A 20,920-nucleotide genomic window follows, 5' to 3' on the forward strand; every position below is an offset into this window, starting at 1 on the left:
AGGGAGTAGCTGAGGACTTGGTGATGGCAGCTCTGGAGGCCTTACTCTGGGTAGACCCGAGGCTATGGTGCCCCCGTGGTGGACCAGACCAGTATGGTGGACTTCAGGTTCTGAGGGGTGGACGGTCTAAGACATACAACAGCACCGTGGAGGTGAGCTTCGTGTGCCAGCACCTGCAGCAGGCCCCTGATACAGGACATGAGCTTCAAGATCCTGGACCGTGTCCTCACCCCAGAACTCATAACACCATTAAAGAAAAAGACTGCTATAGATAGAAATAAGAAAAAAATCTGTGAATTCATAATGATACTTCGAAAAGGAAAATGTATACCATGTTGGTTACCTTTGTAGGTTACCAGACCACAACTCATTCTTCCGAAGAATGATAATTAAAGAGAAAGAATTGAATGTATCCTGTCTTTCCTGTATAGACTGTATCTCATGATAACCATATAGATGTAAATGTCCTTCTGCTGCACCCCCCCTCCCCCTGTCACCCCAAATGATAGACCACCAAGAACATACCTGGAGCTCAGCAAGTCAGGTTTATTACTTGTTGCAGAGAAGGAAACAGGGAACTGTGGGGCATCTCAGAGGGTGTTAGAAAGGACATATTACAGGATTTGGGCTGTTGCTGTATGATGTTGGGGGTGGTTCAATGAAGAGGGGCTTTGCTCTGGATTGGAAGGGAGGATAATTTTATGATTGGGTATTTTAATGAATCCTAAAGAATGGCATGAGGGAATTTAGTAAATTCTATAAGGCAGGCTAGAGCAAGGCTAAAGCTGTAAAGCAATTCATATTATCTACGAAAGGAGTGTGTTTAATATTTTTCTCATGTGCACAGTGACCTTGTTTTTACCTGTGACAAAACAACATTATGAAGTGGTCTTGTTTTTCATCTCATTTCTTCAAATTCAGAAAGTGACTTGCCATTCTGTGAGATTGTTTGTGTCCAGTAGGAGACCCTTGAGGTCTAGCTATGAGTGTCAGGCTAACGCCTAAGGTTTAGGGCTATTTTTCAGTTCTGAAAGGGCTTTTCTTTTCTTTTAAAAATAGATAGTAGAAAATAAAAGCATAGAAACGAAAGATTTGAATAATCCCATATTCAACCCCTAATGAAATAATGGATCTAGGCAAGCGAAATGCTAAAGTCATTAGGTAAAATGTTAATGGGTTACCTTGTGAATGGTTCAGGCTGGCATCACCTGAACCTCTCTGATTAAGCTTAGTATTACCAAAAGTGGGAAGGACAGACATGATGTGCCTCTTGATGTGACTCACAGCATAACCTTTAAAATATTCTTGCCCCCAAATTTGAATCTGAATCTAGGTAAATCTCTAACCACCAGTTTATAGGAAATATGAGGGGTAGAGCACCATCTTAACTAACACCATGATGGAACAATCAGCTAAATCTAGAATCTTCAGCAAATAAATGTCATGGGGGAAAAAAAAAAGAGAGGGGGAGATATTATAGATTTAAAGAGACTTGTAAAACATATCAACCAAATGCAGTGTGTGAATTTTGTTGGGATTCTGATTCAAGCAAGTCATACCAAAAGACATTTTTGAGATAATCAGAGAAAACTGAGTTCTATTTCCCGAAGATCTGTTCCATAATTCCCAGATACTGCTTTTGCTCAGTCTCTATTTAATTTGGCCTTTATGGGATAGGGGTTCTCTGCAATGACAAAGGTCTCCAATTGTTATCAGTGGAAAACTTTATTTTCTGCCTCATTCATTTCTTCAAGGTGGTGTGTCCATCAAAATAAGAGACCTGTTATAGAAAGAATTGAATAGATTGTAATATTGACTATAATTTTTATATGGTGACTGTCATATGCAGTATTTAAAGACTGAGCTGAAAGTTGAATATCATACTATTACTTTGAAAAACTCTATGGGATTCACCATTTTATGGCATTTTCCACCCAAGAGTAAATCTTTTATAAATGTTCAAAGTTTTAGAATCCCCATGGAGCTGGGATAATAGTCACTGCCTAAAATGGATAAAGACTAAAAGCCAATCGTAAGCAAATATTACCTCACCCTCTGGGGCTCTCTATTTTTAGCCTCAGTTTTGTTTCCAGAGATAGAGGTGAATAACTTTGTCATCCATTTCTCTTTACTAAATGTGCATCCTGACCTGTCTTTACTTACTCATCAGACTGGCGTTTTTGGTTACTAATTCCTTTCAGATGTTCTGATCACCTTAAACGTTCTTAATAATTCAAGGACACTTTTTCAATAAAATACTATGTATGTGCCTGTAACCACAGAGTATCGGGGAGCAGAATTCTGTGTTGTTATAGAATGCATGATGAACAGAATCATGCACAGTGGTTAGTTACTCTTCTGTAGATTGTCTCTTTTGCAGTATTGTGGGAGTTTTTGTAAAATAGACTGGGTATTTCTGTGAACCCAAATTTCTGTCACATGGTTTTATTGACATGTCAATTAAAATTATGTCTAATAAATGTCATGTTATTATTTGAGGAAAACTCGTGGCAGCACTTTAGATTGCCTTCATTTAAAAAGTGATGTTCCATATTTAAATGATTACCTCATTAATCTCTTTGATGTTAGTTAAAATTCAGCCCAAGAAGCAAATACTTGAGAAATCACAATTTCTAATATGGTAGAGACATAAATTCATTTTAAGAGACCAGTTCAGATTGCCCTATCACTCGCAGCTGAGCTAGAACATTACTAAGTATCAAGTTTAGTTCACATCTAAATATTGAAAGTCCATTTTGTTTCTTTTTTTAAATTTTTATGTATTAAAATTTTTTAATTGAAGTATAGTTGAATTACAATGATTCAGGTGTACAGCAAAGTAATTCAGATATATATATGTATATATATATTCTTTTTTACATTCTTTTCCATTATAGGTTATTACAAGATATTGAATATAGTTCCCTATGCTATACAGTAGGTCCTTGTTGTTTATGAAAGTTGTTTATTAAAACAGATTTCTTGTGCTTTCTAAAAAAAAAAAGTGATGTTGATGACAGGAAAATGAAAACAATTTATTATGTACAAGGACAAGGTCAAATAGCACTGTCACTGAAAGCTAAAATTCACAAATCTTTTCCTTTTATTTGGAGGGTATATTGCTCTTCCTTCCATTCTTTCTATATATGAGACCAGGCCTATGTTTTAGGGAGTTCTGACTTGGAAATAATCCAATAAGGTTATTTGCTCTCCCAAATGGCTCAGTTAAGTAGGAATAGAGATACAAAAAGAAAGAATGATATATGGGGCCTTCTGAGGGCTCAAAGCAGAGAATTGCCAGAGTCTGCCTGGGAAGGAGAAGAGGAAGGGTTTCAGAGAAGAGTGATGTTTAAACTGAGTCTTATAAAAGGGGAAAGGACATGCTAGACAGGGAGAGGGCTGTGAACAAAGTTGGGGAGATCTGAAACAGGACAGTCCATCCAGGGAGCTGCAACTAGTTCAATATTCCTGCAAGATAGTGTGTGTGTGTGTGTGTGTGTGCGCGCGCACGCGCGCGCGTGCGCGCACGCTGTAGAAGGCAGGGTAAGGATGGTGATGATTAGAGGAGTTATAACAAGAAATTGTGTTGGAGATGTAAGCAAGGCTGAGCTCATGGAGGGCTTCGTGTGTCTTACTAAAAAACTAGAACTTTATTCTGTAGATGATGGGGAGCCTTTGGGATGCTGACCTCTTAATATTTCCCTATCTCTGTCATGGGCTTTCACCAATAGCCCAAGCACCCTTATACTGTCAAAGGCCTAGGATGATCTTTGAGAGTCCATAGTAATCAAAGTGAAATACGGACTATACATGTGTTTGTGTCGATGTTCCTTGAGGGACTTGAGGTAGCTCAAGTTTAGGCTTTTGAGAAATTTGGCACATTTCTTATTTCATAGGGCTAAGAGCATGGGGCAGGATGACAGTCTGGCATAAGTTTGTTGCAGGTAGGATTTATTGTAGATACATGGGCTTTCCAAGATGCCATATTAATTAGTGCTTCTAGAGGAACTATGTTTTGATTCTATTCAAGAACTTGATATAAGAACTTGTAGAGCTCTTTTGCTTTCTTTCTGTCTTCACACTTTGATGAAATTTTACTAGTATTTTTGTCATTTACTTTAAGCTGTATATTGTATATACCATGTTCATGATTTTAAAAGGGGACTTAATTTGCTAATATTTCCATTTATAATTCAAGGTCTCTGATATTATAATCTAGTCTTTGATTTGTATAGAAAAGCCTAAAGAGTTCAGGCATCAAATATCCCTGAAATAACAGTTCCAATTAGTTCTTTGATGAACTTCAGAGCAAAGAATTAACTTTTCGTCCTTGAGAGGAGAGCATATTGATTCCAGTTTATGTTCTAAGTTTCTCTGGAGAGTTGGAAGAGGAAGGTGTCATGGTAATCCAGTTCCCTCAGTTAATCAAGCAAATTGTCAGCTTCTTGAAGGGCATAGGTGCAATAAAAATCTGGAGAAAAATCAGGCAGGTGAATTTTTGACGGTTTAGATTAAGAGCTGCCTGGAAACAGCTGCATTTTTTTTTTTATTAAAACGATCCATTTTACTCATCCTACCTAAGCTCTTAAACACAGAAGGCACCTTGAGGTATTCTGTCCTTCAAGCTAGTAAACCCTGAACCTCTGCCTGGCTGGTGAAATCCCATTGTACAAGGAGTCCTCTTTACTGAGTGTTCTGGGCATCTCCTGCTGCTTAGCACACTACCCCAAGTGTAGTGGCTTAAACTTCTGTTTTGATTTTGAGGGTCAGAAATTTAGACGTGGCACAGTGGGAAAGCACATCTCTGTTCCTAGGGTTTAGGGGTCTTAGCCAGGGCCACTCAAATGGCTGGGACCTGGAACAGCTTGTGGCTGGTAGGGTATCTTTCTCTTTATGTAGTCTCACGGTTTCTCCATGAAGTCTCCCCATGTGGTCTCTAGCACGGTGGTCTTGATGTAGCAAGACTTCTTATGCAGTGGCTCAGAGTTCTGAGAGTGAGTATTACAAAACCCCATGGTGGAAGTTGCAAGGACTTTTATAACCTGGTCTTGGAAGTCAGGCAGCATTACTCTGTCATAGTTGGTCTCTCAGAGCCATTCTCTCGTCAGCGTGGGAGGTGACAACACAAAGATGTGAATACTGGGTGGTGTGGATCATTGGGTGAAGGGGTGGGGGGCATCTTGGAGACCAGCTCCCACACTGAGTCATTACCAAGGCTGGTAAGCCTCACTTCTTCAATTCACTGTAGTAACTCTTCTTAGAATGAAGATGAGCTAGATTTCTCCCAGGCATCCACTTTTGTCCACCCCACCCCCATCTCCTTCTCCCCCAATATATTTTTTAGGGCAGCTGGAGATACTTAAAAAAATTTCTATCTGATCATGACTCTTCACGTTCAAAAGCTTTTCCGTGGCTTGTTATTGCTCTTAGGATGAAGACCTTCATTTAGCAAATATTTATTGAGTGCTTATTCTGTCTCCAGCAAATATTCCAGGCCCCTGGGATACCACAGTGAATACAACTGACAGAAATTCCTGTCCTTATGGAGCTTGCATTCTGGTATGTGTGTGTGTGTGGAACAAAGTAAATAAGTACAAGTATTTGCTGTGATGTATTAGGGATAAATAAGAACCAGGTAAAAGATAGGGAAAGGATGGGTTGCAATTTTAAATAGGATAGTTAGGGAAAGCCTCACTGAGGGGACAGCATTTGAACAAAGACACAAAATAGGTGAGGGTGTGAGCCATGTGGATATTTGAAGAGAGAGAATATGGGCAGAGGGAATGGCAAGTGAAAAGACCATGAGAGGGAAACATGTCTGCCCTTCAAGGAAAGATGGGATATTGGGTCTGGGGCATACAGAACGAGAATGAGAGTAATGGGAGATAAGCCAGAGACTGAACAGAAAATCAGACCATGTAGGGCCTTATAGGCCATAGTATACACTTTGATATTCACTCTGAATGAGATAGGGAGCCTTTAAAACTCATGTTTTAAAAGGATTGCTGCTGGGGGGCAAAGGGAGAAATGGGAAGACCGTTTCATGGCTATTGCGATAATCTAGGAGAGAGGTGGCTAGATGCTGGCTTGGGCCAGAATGGTATAGTAAAAATGATGAGAAGTGGTCCAGTAAAGATATATTTTGAAAATAGAATGAATAAGTTTTGCTGATAAATTCAGTGTAGTGTATGAAAGAAAGAGAGGAGTCACAGATGATGTTAAGCAACTAAAAGGGTAGAGTTGTCATTCATTGAGATGGAGGAATCTACAGGTAGAACAGATTTAGGAGAGTTTAGTTTGGGGATGATAAAAAAAACCTTTAACATGACCTTCAAAGCCATATTTACCTCACCATATCTTGAACCCCTGCCCCCGCGCCTCCTACGCTCCATGCTTTTGTCTCATTTCCTTGAATGACCAGTTCCTCCTTCCCCTTAGGAGCCTTTACACTGCTTTTCCTTCTGTCAGGAATGCCCTCCCTGCTCCCCTTCAACTAGTTAATCCCTAGTCCTTCAAGCTTTGCTCAACTATTACTTTTTCAGCGAGGCCTTCCCGATCCCTTTATCTAGGTTTATGTTCCTGTAACTCCCTGTGCATGTTGTTTAATGTCTGAAGGTTACCGCTGCAAGAATGTGTGCTGTGTGGAGAGGCGGACCTTTCTTGGCCCCTCACTTCCGTATCCCCATTGCCTGCATGGTGCCTGCAGCCTGTGGTGCTCAATAATTATTTTAATCAAGTCCTAAATTCATTCAAAGATGATAACATAATCAACCTATAATTCCTTTTTTTTTTTTTAATTAAACAGACTGGCTCAAACTACTTCCTTAAGTGTAGAATCTTCAGGAGGATAGACATTGGGCTGATGACTTTGGAAATCCTCTCAAATGCCCGAGGATACTTTTTTACTATTAGCAAGGCCATATTATATTCAGACTTGTGCAAGGACTTTCTCCATTTGAAAACCCAGTAAAGCGTTCAGTGGCAGATCAGTAAGTAAAGGGAGGATGTCTCTGGTATTTCCCACACTCTGGAACACCGCTTTCTAAAGTCTTATATTTTTCCATATATGGTAGCACTTATGTCATATTTCTGAAGAGCTTAGGCTCTTCCAATGAGAAGAGGTGCTGATTCACAGTTAGTGAAATGTCATTTCAATTCTTTGCTACCCTTTATGGAGAATATTTGTAGAAGTGACTTTTTAGCACAGAAGGTGAGAAGGGAAATGGAAGTATCTGAGAGATAGAAGGCAGTTCATTCCCAGCATATATTTAGAAGTTTACTTTCTAGCTGTACTGATGAAAGACGCACACAGCAAATACGCAGAACCATAGGGGAAGAATAAAGGTATAATGAGGCAGGTAGGACTAGGTGAGACATTGCATTTGGGTGAAACATCTTTTTAGTTGCCTATAGTTTAGATTTAATTGTTATCAGTGGATAGTATTATGTTTATTAAATAGTATAGTGCAATTTTCTAGGACTAACAAGTGAAGTATTTGGGGGTATGACTTTTCTCCTGAAAACTTTTCCAGAAATCTTCATGGGCATTTAAAATCAACACTGTGGCATTAGCCAGAAATAAATTCTCTTGCAGAGATAAGCTGCAGGCGGGGTTCCTCTTTGCCTGCTCCAGAGAGTTGGGTTGTGATGGCAGGGCTGTTCTCGGGCAAAACAAGACGTGGATAGGGACCATTACTGGCGTCTCCTCCGATGCCCAGGCATTTTGATGGTAACCCTTTTCCTAATATTTTTGTGATTCCCATCCTCCTCCCACTTGAGCTTGCCAGAGTTATTAACGTCTCATCTCCACTTCTGTAATGAAAGCCTCTGTCATTTGGAAAGGGACTTTGGGATGTCACGGATCATTAACACAGTATCTTTTTTTTTTAATTGCGTAATGGCTCCTCTTAGCACTCTAGAAATCCTATCATGCAGGGAAGTTTCTGCATAAATTGAGTAGGTCCAGGGTACAGTTTTTCAGTTTTCACCTTTCTAATTTTCTACTGAGCCAGTCACTCAACTTCTAATTTCTCTATGCTCTAGCCTTTCTTGTCCCGTTAGAGTCAATGCTTGGAAAAGTTGTGGACAAAGTGAAATTTGTACCTTTCGGATATATTTGCCAAAATTCTTTTGGTTGAAGGTGATTGAAACTACTAACTTAAAAAGGGAATTTTTGTTTCATTTAGCCAGAAAGTCCAAAGGATGACGGCATCCAGAATTTCAAATAATGGGGTCAGGTTCCTGTCGTGCTGCGTTCAGATTTGGGCTGCACAGCATCATCCTCAAACAAGCTTCCAGTCTCAGAGTGGGAGAGGCTCCCTCCCTCCCTCCCCAGTATCTTTACCCCAAAAGATCTTGCGATCCAGGGTGACAGAATATTTTGATAAACCAGCTTGGGTTATGTGCTAGTTCCTGTGGGAGGGGAAGTAAGATTCTGCTGACATTTCCACCCAAGTCACATGGGATGTGGCAGTTCCCCTGAGAAAGAAATTCAGAGTCAACCATGTAGTGATGATGATGTCTCCATGCTGTTTTCCCCAAGTGCTGTGTAAGGTCCTGCTGGGGAGGCATTTTTACACATCAGGCTATATTTCATCTCATCACTACACAGCAGTTCTTTTCCACTCAGAAGCTTAACTCTGCTGCTCCCAGGGGCAGAGCAAGGATAGATAGGTGGATGTTTCAGCTATGGATAGGGAAGTAAATTTCAGCTAAAATTAGGGAAGAACTATTAACAGTCCTTAAGAAGAGTCTAAAGATAAACTGTCTTGAAAACAGTGGCCTCCATGTCACTGGTTTTTAAACAAGGGTCTGCTGTCCACATGTAGGATATTTTCAGAAACGATTTGCACAGTAGCTAGGAGTAGAGACAAATGGCTAGCACTTCTGACTCTGCAGACAGAAGTATTCTCTCTGACCATGCACATGGGTACAAATACAGGCAGGATTATAACATACTTACTGAACAGGTTTGAAGCTTGGGTTAGGGAAACATGTAGGGGCTGTTATGAGTTTTTCCTACTAAATTCTTAATTATTGCCTCTTAAAAGATTCTTAAGATAGCCTGTATTCCCCCCAGTTTTATTGAGATATAATTGACATATGATATTATAAAGATAGTCATTCTCATAAAAATTTTTGCATACACATAAAAGACTAAATATTTTTTAGTTTTATACATATATTTAAAAGTTTTCCTTTGAAATAGATTTCTATTTATTTAGCCTTCATATTTTCATTATGTTGACTCATTTCTTTAGTAAAATATAATACACAAATACCCAATTCATGCATTTTCTGATCTACTGTAATTTTTTTGTGATTGCACTCTCATCTTAATGTGAATGTCATAAAAGGTTGTAAAGTTTTTTCCAAGTTATAGCCTCTAATTATTTTCCATGAGTTAAAACTGAAAATTTTGCTATATGGATTTTTGCATTATATATTTCATTATCAAATGAGATGATTTATGTTAATGGCTATATTAAATGCATAGTATTTTTATAATATTGAAACTATGTATTTTGAGAATTTGGAGTTTTATTTGGTAATGAGGGCGAAACAATGAATTTTTTTTCATAAAAATAAAACCCTTGGATGATTTGAGTTGTATTAATCTATAGAGATTTAGAGCCTGCAGACCGGATTCGGACACTTGGGTTCAAATCAAATGTTTACCCTAGATGTGTGCCTTAGGAATGTTAACAACTATTTTATGTCTCAGTTTCCAGCTTTGTAAAATACTGACAGTACCTGCCTTTTAGGATGATGGTGAATTTCAAAAGAGGTAATGCAGGCAAAGTCCATGGCACAGCACCTAGCACACGGTAATAACTCTGCACACTCTTAGCGGTTATAATGTTATTATTTTCTACTCAGTGGCTTCCATGGATGTGAACAAAGCTATGTGCCAGGATAAAAGCTCTGCCAGTCATCAACAAATCAGTTTTAGTTATTCATCGTCATTGCATTTTTTCACCCTGATGACTTGCTTTGTTTGAACAATTTTTTTTTTTTCGGTATGCGGGCCTCTCAGTGCTGTGGCCTCTCCTGTTGCGGAGCACAGGCTCCGGACGCGCAGGCTCAGTGGCCATGGCTCATGGGCCCAGCCGCTCCGCGGCATGTGGGATCTTCCCGGACTGGGGCACGAACCGGCGTCCCCTGCATCGGCAGGCGGACTCTCAACCACTGCGCCACCAGGGAAGCCCTGAACAATGTTTTGAGGTGAGTTCAAGCATGAACTCCCTCCTGCCCAATAAGTGCAACCGTTGTTAGAGTGTGAAAAGCCCTGGTATTAAGGTTAGGATTATGACAGAAACTAAAGTAGAGATAATTTTTTAAATTGTGCGTGATAAGAAATGATGTGTGTTGTGAGGCCTATGGGATGAATTCTTTAACTGTGAGAGCAATTCAGAAGGGCAAAGACTGATTCCGGCAACATGGAGAAAGAGCCATGTCCTTCAAAAAGAGACAAGGGCAAGTGATCTTGTAGCCCTAAAAATGTGTGTGTGGCTAGATTATAGAAAATGAAAATTGGAAGCTGGGATGAACCCTGAGGCAGTATGTAAAACACAACTGGAGTCCCTTCATGTGCACTCAGCCTTTTCTTGAATCATTTTTATTTTCTTCCCTCTCTTTAATTTGATAACCATTCATTTTTGCCTTAGAGAATGGCACTACTTTTCTTAACAGTGGATTTTCTATAGTTTCGGGCAGGCGCATCTCTCTAAAAGCTACAAGGTTGAATTGACCCTGGCATTCCTTACCTGATGCCGTTTTAAATTCACAAAAGTAACAAGATAAGGAAACTTTGTACAACTCTAGAACAATTTCTTAGGACTGAAGCATGTAGCAGAAATATCATGTCTTTTCATATCAATATTAATGTTGCAAGGTTGAAAAGAATAAAGACTTGTTGGGATTTCTAAATATGGGAGACAGAGAGGAAATATGTTTAGGCCACTCCAGGTGTCATTTATACAAATGATCTCGTATACATGAGAAATACTTTTAGACCAAGGATAGCATATTTACATAGGTATCTTTCTAAACATACTGGCAATATATTTGATAAATATCTTTTAATATTAAGGAGCTTCAGGTATCTGCTCTGAGTGGCACAAGGTCCCTCTGCTCATTTTTCCTTCTTGCTTTTAATATCAGATCCTTCTAAAGTAACAGAAACACAAGCATTAATACACCAAGGAAAATAACAACCTATGACTTGGAGTCATTTATTGAATTTGATGACGCTAATGCTGCAAAAAGATTACTTGAGCAAGTGTTTGTGAATCATAGCATTGGCGGGGGGGCATTAATGATATACCGTAGAAGAAACATTCTTTATCTATCTATCTATCTGAACTTGTGCCAAACTTTGTCTTATTGCAACTCTCCTTTTGTGTGATGGTGGTAGTAGTAAGATGCTACTCTTACTTCCGTTTCCTCCCATGCATTAGAAACCAATGAACTATATTTATACTTTTTAGACCAATTAGTAAAAACAATATTGCTTTCTTTTATGTTGGGGGATTTCTTTTCAGCGTAATTAGAGATTTTAGAACTTGGTAAGAAAGTGTTTTCAGTGATGTTGAAATGACATTTGTGTTGTTGGCATCATCAAACAATGCAGAGGCCACCAAACACTGTCCCTAGTGCCTTATTAACACTCCTGGGAATGACTTTGAAAACACAAAAGGTTCGTATAAGTAAATGTGAGATGGCAATATAAAGTCAGCATGGAAGTTTCTTATAATTAAAATTTGGAAAGCTTTGTTGATGTTTCTGCAATGTGTCCTGAGATTTCTTGCTAGGTTTGCTGCTGTTTCTAAACTACATCCTGAGATTTCATGGTGGTATTTCTCTGGTTGCAGGGCAAGTTGGGATAACTCTGTTCTTGCTGTGTCAGAGCAGTAGGCAAACAATCAAGATACAAGACTTTTTTTCTAGATATGTTGTCACTTTATCAGGTATTAACTGTGCTCAGCTGGTATTAGAGGCCTACCTTCTGTAGCTTGAAAGATTTAAAAAATTTTTAATGTAATTATAGGTCTGAAGTAGGTAGTTACTGGTGTTGGATTAGTAGCTCAAGAATTTCCTGGCCAAAGCCTCAGCAGTTCTTTTGGTCTTTCCCTCATGGTTCCAAGATGGCTGCTGGAGCTTCAGCTATCATGTCTGCTTTCCAATTAAGCAGGAAGGAGGAAGGGCAGAAGTATGAAAAGGGATTTCTCAGAAGCTCCAGTAAAAGCCTTTGCTTTTATTTCATAGGCCATTCCTATCTTCAAAGGAGATAGGGAAATGGAATTTTTCAGCTAGACATATAACCCAGTGCTCTGCTACCAAGGAAAAGTTGGCAGACACTCTCTGACACATTCACTGACTCCCAAAGTGGTCTCCAAGTCCTTAGGAGAGCATGCAAGATTCTCTGTATTCTGTTCCAATCTCTTCCCAGCACACTATGCCTAGTCCCATCCCATCAGGCTTCTCTGCCTTTGTTCACATTATCCACTGTTTCAGTTTAGCAGCTCTGGAAGCAGACCCTAAGACAAGATTTTCAGTGCAAGTGGTTTATTTGGGAGGCATAGTAGGAAGCAGGGAAGTGAAACGGAAGGGAAAGCAGTTAATAAAGTGCTACCACTATGGGCAACTGGAGCTTGATTGCACAGGGAACACATCCTTGAATTATCAAAGGTAAAGGAGCGGGGCTTCCCTGCTGGCGCAGTGATTAAGAATCTACCTGCCAATGCAGGGGACACAGATTTGAGCCCTGGTCTGGGAAGATCCCACATGCTGCAGAGCAGCTAGGCCCGTGCTCCACAGCTACTGAGCCTGCTCTCTAGAACCTGCGAGCCACAACTACTGAGCCCACGTGCCACAACTTCTGAGGCCTGCATGCCTAGAGCATGTGCTCCACAACAAGAGAAGCCACCGCAATGAGAAGCCTGCGCACTGCAATGAAGGGTAGCCCTTGCTCACCGCAACTAAAAGGAAAGCCTGCGTGCAGCAATGAAGACCCAACGCAGCCAAAACTTAATTAATTAAAAAAAAAAAAAAGGTAAAGGAGCTCACATTTATATACAAATATTGTTAGCCATTGGTTGAGCGCTATTGCCTGGCTGTGTTAATCTCTTAGTCCTTTGGATCTGCCATGACCAGGCAGAGGAACCTTCCCCAACTCCTGAGAAAGCCTTCAAGAAAAAGGACTCAAATTCTGGCAGCGGGAAGTCATCCAGTTGTAAGGCCCAAGAGGTGTGGGTGGGCACCTACAACATCTGCTCCACCCACTCTACTCGTGAACATCCTTTCCTTATTTCTGTTGGTCTAAGGAACACTTACTGACTTTCATAACCCTATGAGGAGTTACATCCTTGATAGGTTAGCTTTCTACCACTGCATGACAAATTACTATGAACTTAATGACTTAAAACTATACTCATTTATTAGCTCACAGTTCTGTAGTTTTGTAGAAGCCTAGGTGGGCTCGGCAATGACACGTTGTATCCTTCTCTAGCTTAAAATATCTCTGACTTCCTCTTCTGCAAACAGCTGGAGAAAGCTCTCTGCATTTAAGCACTCATATTGTTACCTAACGCCAAGGTTGTGTGCCCAACGCACAGTGAGACCAAACACTACCAAAATGTTGGGGTTTGGAGCAGAGAAACGTTTATGGTGGGGCCAAGCAAGGAGACGGGTGGCTCATGATCAGAAAACCCTGAACTCCCTGAAGGGTTTCAGCAAAGCATTTTTAAAGGCCAGGTGAGGGAGGGGCGTCACAGAGTATCTGATCAGCTCTTGCACAGTTCTCTCATTGGTTGATGGTAAGGTAACAGGGCCGTGTCACAAGGGTTAACATTATCAATCCTTAGTCTCCAGGAGCCGTGAGGGCTGTCACCAAGGAGTTAACATCTTCCATTTGATGGGGGTTTTTCACATCCGCAAAACAACTCAGGGAATGTGCGTCACATACTGTTATCTCGGTACTTCAGAGATGAGCTATAGCAGAGAATGTGGGGCAAGGGTGTGCCCTGGGAAGGCCCTGTAGGGTCCTGCTGAGTTATAATAAGATTCGTTCTGGTCCATTCGGATAATCTCCCCATCTCATGATCAACTGTGCCACATGACATAACCTAATCATGGGAGCCATATGTCATTATATTTACAGGTTCTAGGGATTAGGGCATAGAATTTTGGAAGGGGGTCATTTTCAGAATTCTGCCTACCACGCGAATAAAAGCTCTTTCCTATAAAACCTCCTTTTCCACCTTCCTCTGTTCCCTTTGCCACTACACCCCAAGTTCCCACTGTACTCTGTTCTTTTATCAGAACCTATAAAGCTCATTACTGCACTAATTACTGTGGAAGACAAATTTCGGAATCATGCGGTGAAGGTTCAAATATGATTTTGTACTGTAAGATTTAGAGCAAAGTGCTAACCTCTCTAAATTTTAATTTTCCTTAAACTGTAAATTTCTTTGCTGGGTTGTTTTAAAATGTAAAGGAGATATTATATATAAGCTACCTAACACAGCATTTGACACTTCATATAGAGGCCCTCCCTAAAAGGTGGTTTTTCTTTTTTTATGTTTATCTGTTTACTCTTTCTTCACCATAAGCCTACAGACAGTGTGGATTATGTTTTATGCATATTTGTATTTCTAGAGCTTTAGCATAGTCCTGTGTTCTTTCGTGGATTTCAATATTTGTTGAAGGAATGAATACATTATCTTCTTGTCTATTTCCTTATAGAACAGATGAGAATATAAGTATATTTCTTCTACTTTCAGAGTTGGTTGTTAAGAACACATAGGGCAGTTGATATGAACGCATTGATACTTGGCTAAATATAAAACAATGCGCCAATGGCATGGGGTGGTGCTAATGTACTCAGTTGTTAAAAAGGCAGAGGAGTGAGTAGGCAACTTTGGTTTGTTACTGATTCTTATGCAGCCATTAGTTTTAACTACATATCCAGTTGTGGGAATTGGTTCTAAGCCACTGACTTGCTATAACTGATTTTGCCAATAAGGGTACATTTTTTGCAGGCAAGGATTATGAATATCAAACCACACAATACATAAATTCATGTGTTTTCAACTGATCAAAAATTCCTGAGAGTATAAAATGCGACAGAAGACACAACAAAGAGGACGGTGCTTACACAATGAAGAAATAAAGGTATTTTTTCATAAGCAGTGACAGATTCAAATCAAAACAAGTTAGGAGATACAGAAGCTTTTACATGGGAATTTGACCTAGAGTAACTTATTACACATTAGAGAGACTTTTGTTCGAGAGAGTATTAATCAAAGATGATAGTTGGTGGAAGTGGTTACTGCATAAATTGGTATCCATAAGCCTAACCGGTTCAATGGTTTTGACAATAGCGTTGGATTAATTTGGTCAAACAGCCTGTCTGATTCAAGTTAATGATTTACTCCCACCGTTAAAATAATTCTCTATTAATTGGTTTTATTATCAATAGTAGAAGATTATTAAATCAACTCTTCAATTAAGACTAAATTGTGGAAAGAGTTTTGTGTACTAATTTAGCCCAGGACTTTATTGTTGAAAAACATCATCATTAGATCATTCTCTGTCAAAATATTTTCCAGTTGTCAGTGGATGGGTTTCACAGTCCATCTGGAAAATTCAGGCACCATTTCTGCTTTTCCTGGGCAGCAGCATAGACACATACTCACCAAGGTGCTTCAGTGATTCGTGAGATTATTTCTAGACAGAAATTCCGGAAGTCAGTGTGATGGGCTTGTCAGATTTTAATGCTGTCCTGAGTTTATTTCTCTCATGAGGGGTTTAGATATTCACATTGTAGGATATTGGAGGGACATGCAATAGATTCTGTTCTGCAAAGCATAGCATTTTAAGTACCATAACCGTGAAAGATATTTTGGAATGAAAAGCACTCAGCTATTACTGTTTTTTTCAACATCTTTATTGGAGTATAATTCCTTTACAATGGTGTGTTAGTTTCTGCTGTATAACAAAGTGAATCAACTATACATATACATATATCCCTATATCTCTTCCCTCTTGCGTCTTCCTCCCATCCTCCCTATCCCACCCCTCTAGGTGGTCACAAAGCACGGAGCTGATCTCCCTGTGCTATGTGGCTGCTTCCCACTAGCTATCTATTTTATATTTGGTAGTGTATATATGTCCATGCCCCTCTCTCACTTCGTCCCAGCTTACCCTTCCCCTTTCCCGTGTCCTCAAGTCCATTCTCTACGTCTGCATCTTTATTCCTGTCCTGCCCCTAGGTTCTTCAGAACCTTTTTTTTTTTAAGTTTCCATATATAGTGAAGTAAGTCAGAAGGAATATTGTTTAAAAAAAATTTTTTTTTTAGTGAACAAGTATTTTTTGAAACCCACAGGATGAATATAAATTTTTCTAGAGGGAAGCTTGTGGAGAGTAACTATGGCTAGTTCCCTGACACATACAGAGTAAGAAAAGAGCTTTTAAAAAAGTGACAGGGCTTCCCTGGTGGCGCAGTGGTTGAGAGTCCGCCTGCCGATGCAGGGAACACGGGTTCATGCCCCTGTCCGTGAAGATCCCACATGCCGCGGAGCGGCTGGGCCCGTGAGCCATGGCCACTGAGCCTGCGCGTCCGGAGCCTGTGCTCTGCAACGGGAGAGGCCATAACAGTGAGAGGCCCGTGTACCGCAAAAAAAAAAAAAAAAAAGAGAGAGAGAAAAAAAAGTGACAGATAATACCTTTCATGAAGACAATTTTCCCATTTTTGTTCCTGTGAAACTTCAGTTCTAATTGGGATTTCCAGCCATTTGGAGTTAATGTCTTAAATCCTTATTGAGTGATGTGTCACCATTCACTAAAAGTGATGTGAAAGTAACTCATCCCACACATTGAAGAAAACTATTTTTTCTTTCATTGTATTTTGTGTTCAGTAGTTGAATCAGAATTTTTTTTCAAAGTAAAGTGTTAACAAAAGTGTGTGTTTAATTTATTCTCAGTTAAAATTTTACAGAAGGGGAGAGAATTTGTAATGGTAAAGTATGATCGACTAATTTATATTCTCTCTTTTTTTTTAAAGTGCCTCAGGTGGGTGAGACCAGCTGATGATTGTATTTCTTAGGTCATGGTACACCATTATCATCCATCCAAGTAACCTTGTCTTTGGTTTTGTTGTTTTTTAAAATGATTGATTTAGTTCTCACTCTATCCTCAAATGCATTCATCCTTGCCCCCAAGCCTCTAGCATATTGTACTGTTTGTGTGTGCTTTTGAAAATTTAGTGTTGGTTTTTGTGCACGTGTTTTAATGTGCACAATTATATATTGTCTACAATTATATTGCTATATAAAGTTTCATTATGCTTAACTCAACATTAATATTGAACTCCATCCATGTTGCCTTGTGTTACTTCTGAAACTGCATACTTTTGCATTGCGCACATATATTGTATTTTACTTTTTTATTCCAAATTAATGGACTTTCTTTCAATGCTTTCCTACTGCAAATAACGCTGCAATAAATGTTCTTATGTGGACCTGTGTATATATTCCACAGAATAACCAAGATATAAACCTCTCCATTCCTTAATGTAGTATTAAGTTCAGATTGCTCCATTTTTTCATTGTAATTTTTCTCGAAGTGAATCCATTTTTCCAATTATGGATTTATTTGACTCTCTTTTTTTTAGGAAGAGAAAAGACAGATTTTTATTCATGTACATACACAAGAGTTTATGGAAAAACATGACTCAAGTTGTCTTATCTTTATAATTTGGGACCTACACATTATCTTAATAGGGGAAGTGGAGGGGAAGAAAGCACACTTATGGAAAAACAAATGCCTTTTAGGAAAGATAAATGGGCCCTGAGGAGAATAGATGACAGGTATAGTTTTGTGACTATGTCTGTTTAGATGTGGTTCCAATTTCTCATATCTGTGATAGGAGTCAATCTTCCCTGGTTGAACATTCCTGGGGAATTTCCTCACAATTGAGTTCTTCTGGGAGGTTCTGCTCTTAGGCAGATAAAAGATTTCAGAAAAAAAAAAAGCCTATTCTCAAATGACTTCAGTTCAAAATAATTTTTATGCCTCAATGGCATATGCTGGACCCCTTTACTGTGTTCCAATAAAACTTTATTTGTAAAACAGACTTTAGGCCATAATTTGCTACCTTTATTTTATTTTATTTTTTATTAATTTTTATTGGTATGTGGTTGCTTTACAATGTGGTGTTAGCCTCCACTGCACAACAAAATGAATCAGCCATAAAACATACAGGTATCCCCTCCCTTTTGGACTTCCTTCCCATTTAGGTCACCACAGTGCATTAGGTAGAGTTCCCTGTGCTATACAGTAAGTTCCCATCAGTTGTCTATTTTATACATACTATCAGTAGTGTATATGTGTCAATCCCAGTCCCCCAATTCCTCCCTCCCCACCCCTTTCCCCCTTGGTATCCATATATTTGTTCTCTACATCTATGTCTCTATTTCTGCTTTGCAAATAAGATCATCTATACCATTTTTCTAGGTTCCACATATATGTGTTATTATACGATATTTGCTTTTCTCTTTCTGACTTACTTCACTCTGTATGACACTCTCTAAGTCCACCCATGTCTCTACAAATGACCCAATTTCGTTCCTTTTTATGGCTGAGTAATAGTCCATTGTGTATATGTACCACATCTTCTTTATTCATTCCTCTGTTGATGGACATATAGGTTACTTCCATATCCTGGCTATTGTAAATAGTGCTGCTATGAACATTGGGGTGCATGTGTTTTTCTGAATTATGGTTTTCTCTGGGTATATGCCCAGTAGTGGGATTGCTGGGTCATATGGTAGTTCTAGTTTTAGTTTTTTAAGGAACCTCCATACTATTTTCCACAGTGGCTGTATCAATTTACATTCCCAGCAACAGTGTATGAGGGTTCCCTTTTCTCCACACCCTCTCCAGCATTTATTGTTTGTAGATTTTTTTTTTTTTTTTTTTTGTGGTATGCAGGCCTCTCACTGTTGTGGCCTCTCCCGTTGCGGAGCACAGGCTCCGGACGCACAGGCTCAGCGGCCATGGCTCACGGGCCTAGCTGCTCCGCGGCATGTGGGATCCTCCCAGACCAGGGCATGAACCCGTGTCCCCTGCATTGGCAGGCAGACTCTCAACCACTGCGCCACCAGGGAAGCCCTGTTTGTAGATTTTTTGATGATGGCCCTTCTGACCAGTGTGAGCTGACACCTCATTGTAGTTTTGATTTGCATTTCTCTAATAATTAGTGATGTTGAACAGATTTTCATGTGTTTCTTGGCCATCTGTATGTCTTCTTTGGAGAAATGTCTATTTAGGTCTTCTGCCCATTTTTGGATTGGGTTGTTTGGTTTTTTGATATTGAGCTGTATGAGCTGCTTGTATACTTTGGAGATTAATCCTTTGTCAGTTTCTTCATTTGCAAATATTTTCTCCCATTCTGAGGGTTGTCTTTTCATCTTGTTTATGGTTTCCTTTGCTGTGCAAAAGCTTTGAAGTTTCATTAGGTTCCATTTGTTTATTTTTGTTTTTATTTCCCTTTCTCTAGGAGGTGGGTCAAAAAAGATGTTGCTGTAATTTATGTCAAGGAGTGTTTGGCCTAAGTGTTTTCCTCTAAGAATTTTATAGTGTCTGGTCTTACATTTAGGTCTTTAATCCATTTTGAGTTTATTTTTGTGTATGGTGTTAGGGAGTGTTCTATTTTCATTCTTTTACATGTAGCTGTCCAGTTTTCCCAGCACCACTTATTGAAGAGGCTGTCTTTTCTCCATTGTATATTCTTGCATCTTTTGTCATAGATTAGTTGACCACAAGTGTGTGGGTTTATCTTTGTGCTTTCTATCCTGTTCCACTGATCTATATTTCTGTTTTTGTGCCAGTACCATACTGTCTTGATTACTGTAGCTTTGTAGTATAGTCTGAAGTCAGGGAGCCTCATTCTTCCAGCTCCATTTTTCTTTCTCAGGATTGCTTTGGCTATTCAGGGTCTTTTGTGTTTCCATACAAATTGTGAAATTTTTTGTTCTAGTTCTGTGAAAAATGCCATTGGTAATTTGATAGAGATTGCATTGAATCTGTAGATAGCTTTGGGTAATATAGTCATTTTCACAATATTGATTCTTCCAATCCAAGAACATGGTATATCTCTCCATCTGTTTATGTCATCTTTGATTTCTTTCATCAGTGTTTTATAGTTTTCTGAGTACAGGTCTTATGCCTCCTTAGATAGGTTTATTCCTAGGTATTTTATTCTTTTTGTTGCAGTGGTAAATGGGGCTGCTTCCTTAATTTCTCTTTCTGTCCTTTTGTTATTCGTGTATAGGAATGCAAGAGATTTCTGTGCATTAATTTTGCATCCTGCAACTTCATCAAATTCATTGATTAGCTCTAGTGGTTTTCTGGTGGCATCTTTAGGATTTTCTATGTATAGTGTCATGTCATCTGCAAGCAGTGACAGTTTTACTTCTTCTTTTCCAATTTGGATTCCTTTTATTTCTTTTTCTTCTCTGATTGTCATGGTTAGGACTTCCAAAAGTATGTTTAATAATGGTGGTGAGAGTGGACACCCTGTCTTATTCCTGATCTTAGAGGAAATGCTTTCAGTTTTTCACCACTGAGAATAATGTTGGCTGTGGGTTTGTCATATATGGCCTTTATTTTGTTAAGGTAGGTTCCTTCTGTGCCCACTTTCTGGAGAGTTTTTATCATAAATGGTGTTGAATTTCATCGAAAGTTTTTTCTGCATCTATTGAGTTGATCATATGGTTTTTATTCTTCAATTTGTTAATATGGTGTATCACATTGTTTGACTTGCATGTATTGAAGAATCCTTTCATCCTTGGAATAAATGCCACTTGATCATGGTGTATGATCCTTTTAATGTGTTGTTGGATTCTGTTTGCTAGT

The sequence above is a fragment of the Grampus griseus genome, assembly GCF_964374135.1.
Source record: "Grampus griseus genome assembly, chromosome: 3".
Taxonomy (NCBI): domain Eukaryota; kingdom Metazoa; phylum Chordata; class Mammalia; order Artiodactyla; family Delphinidae; genus Grampus; species Grampus griseus.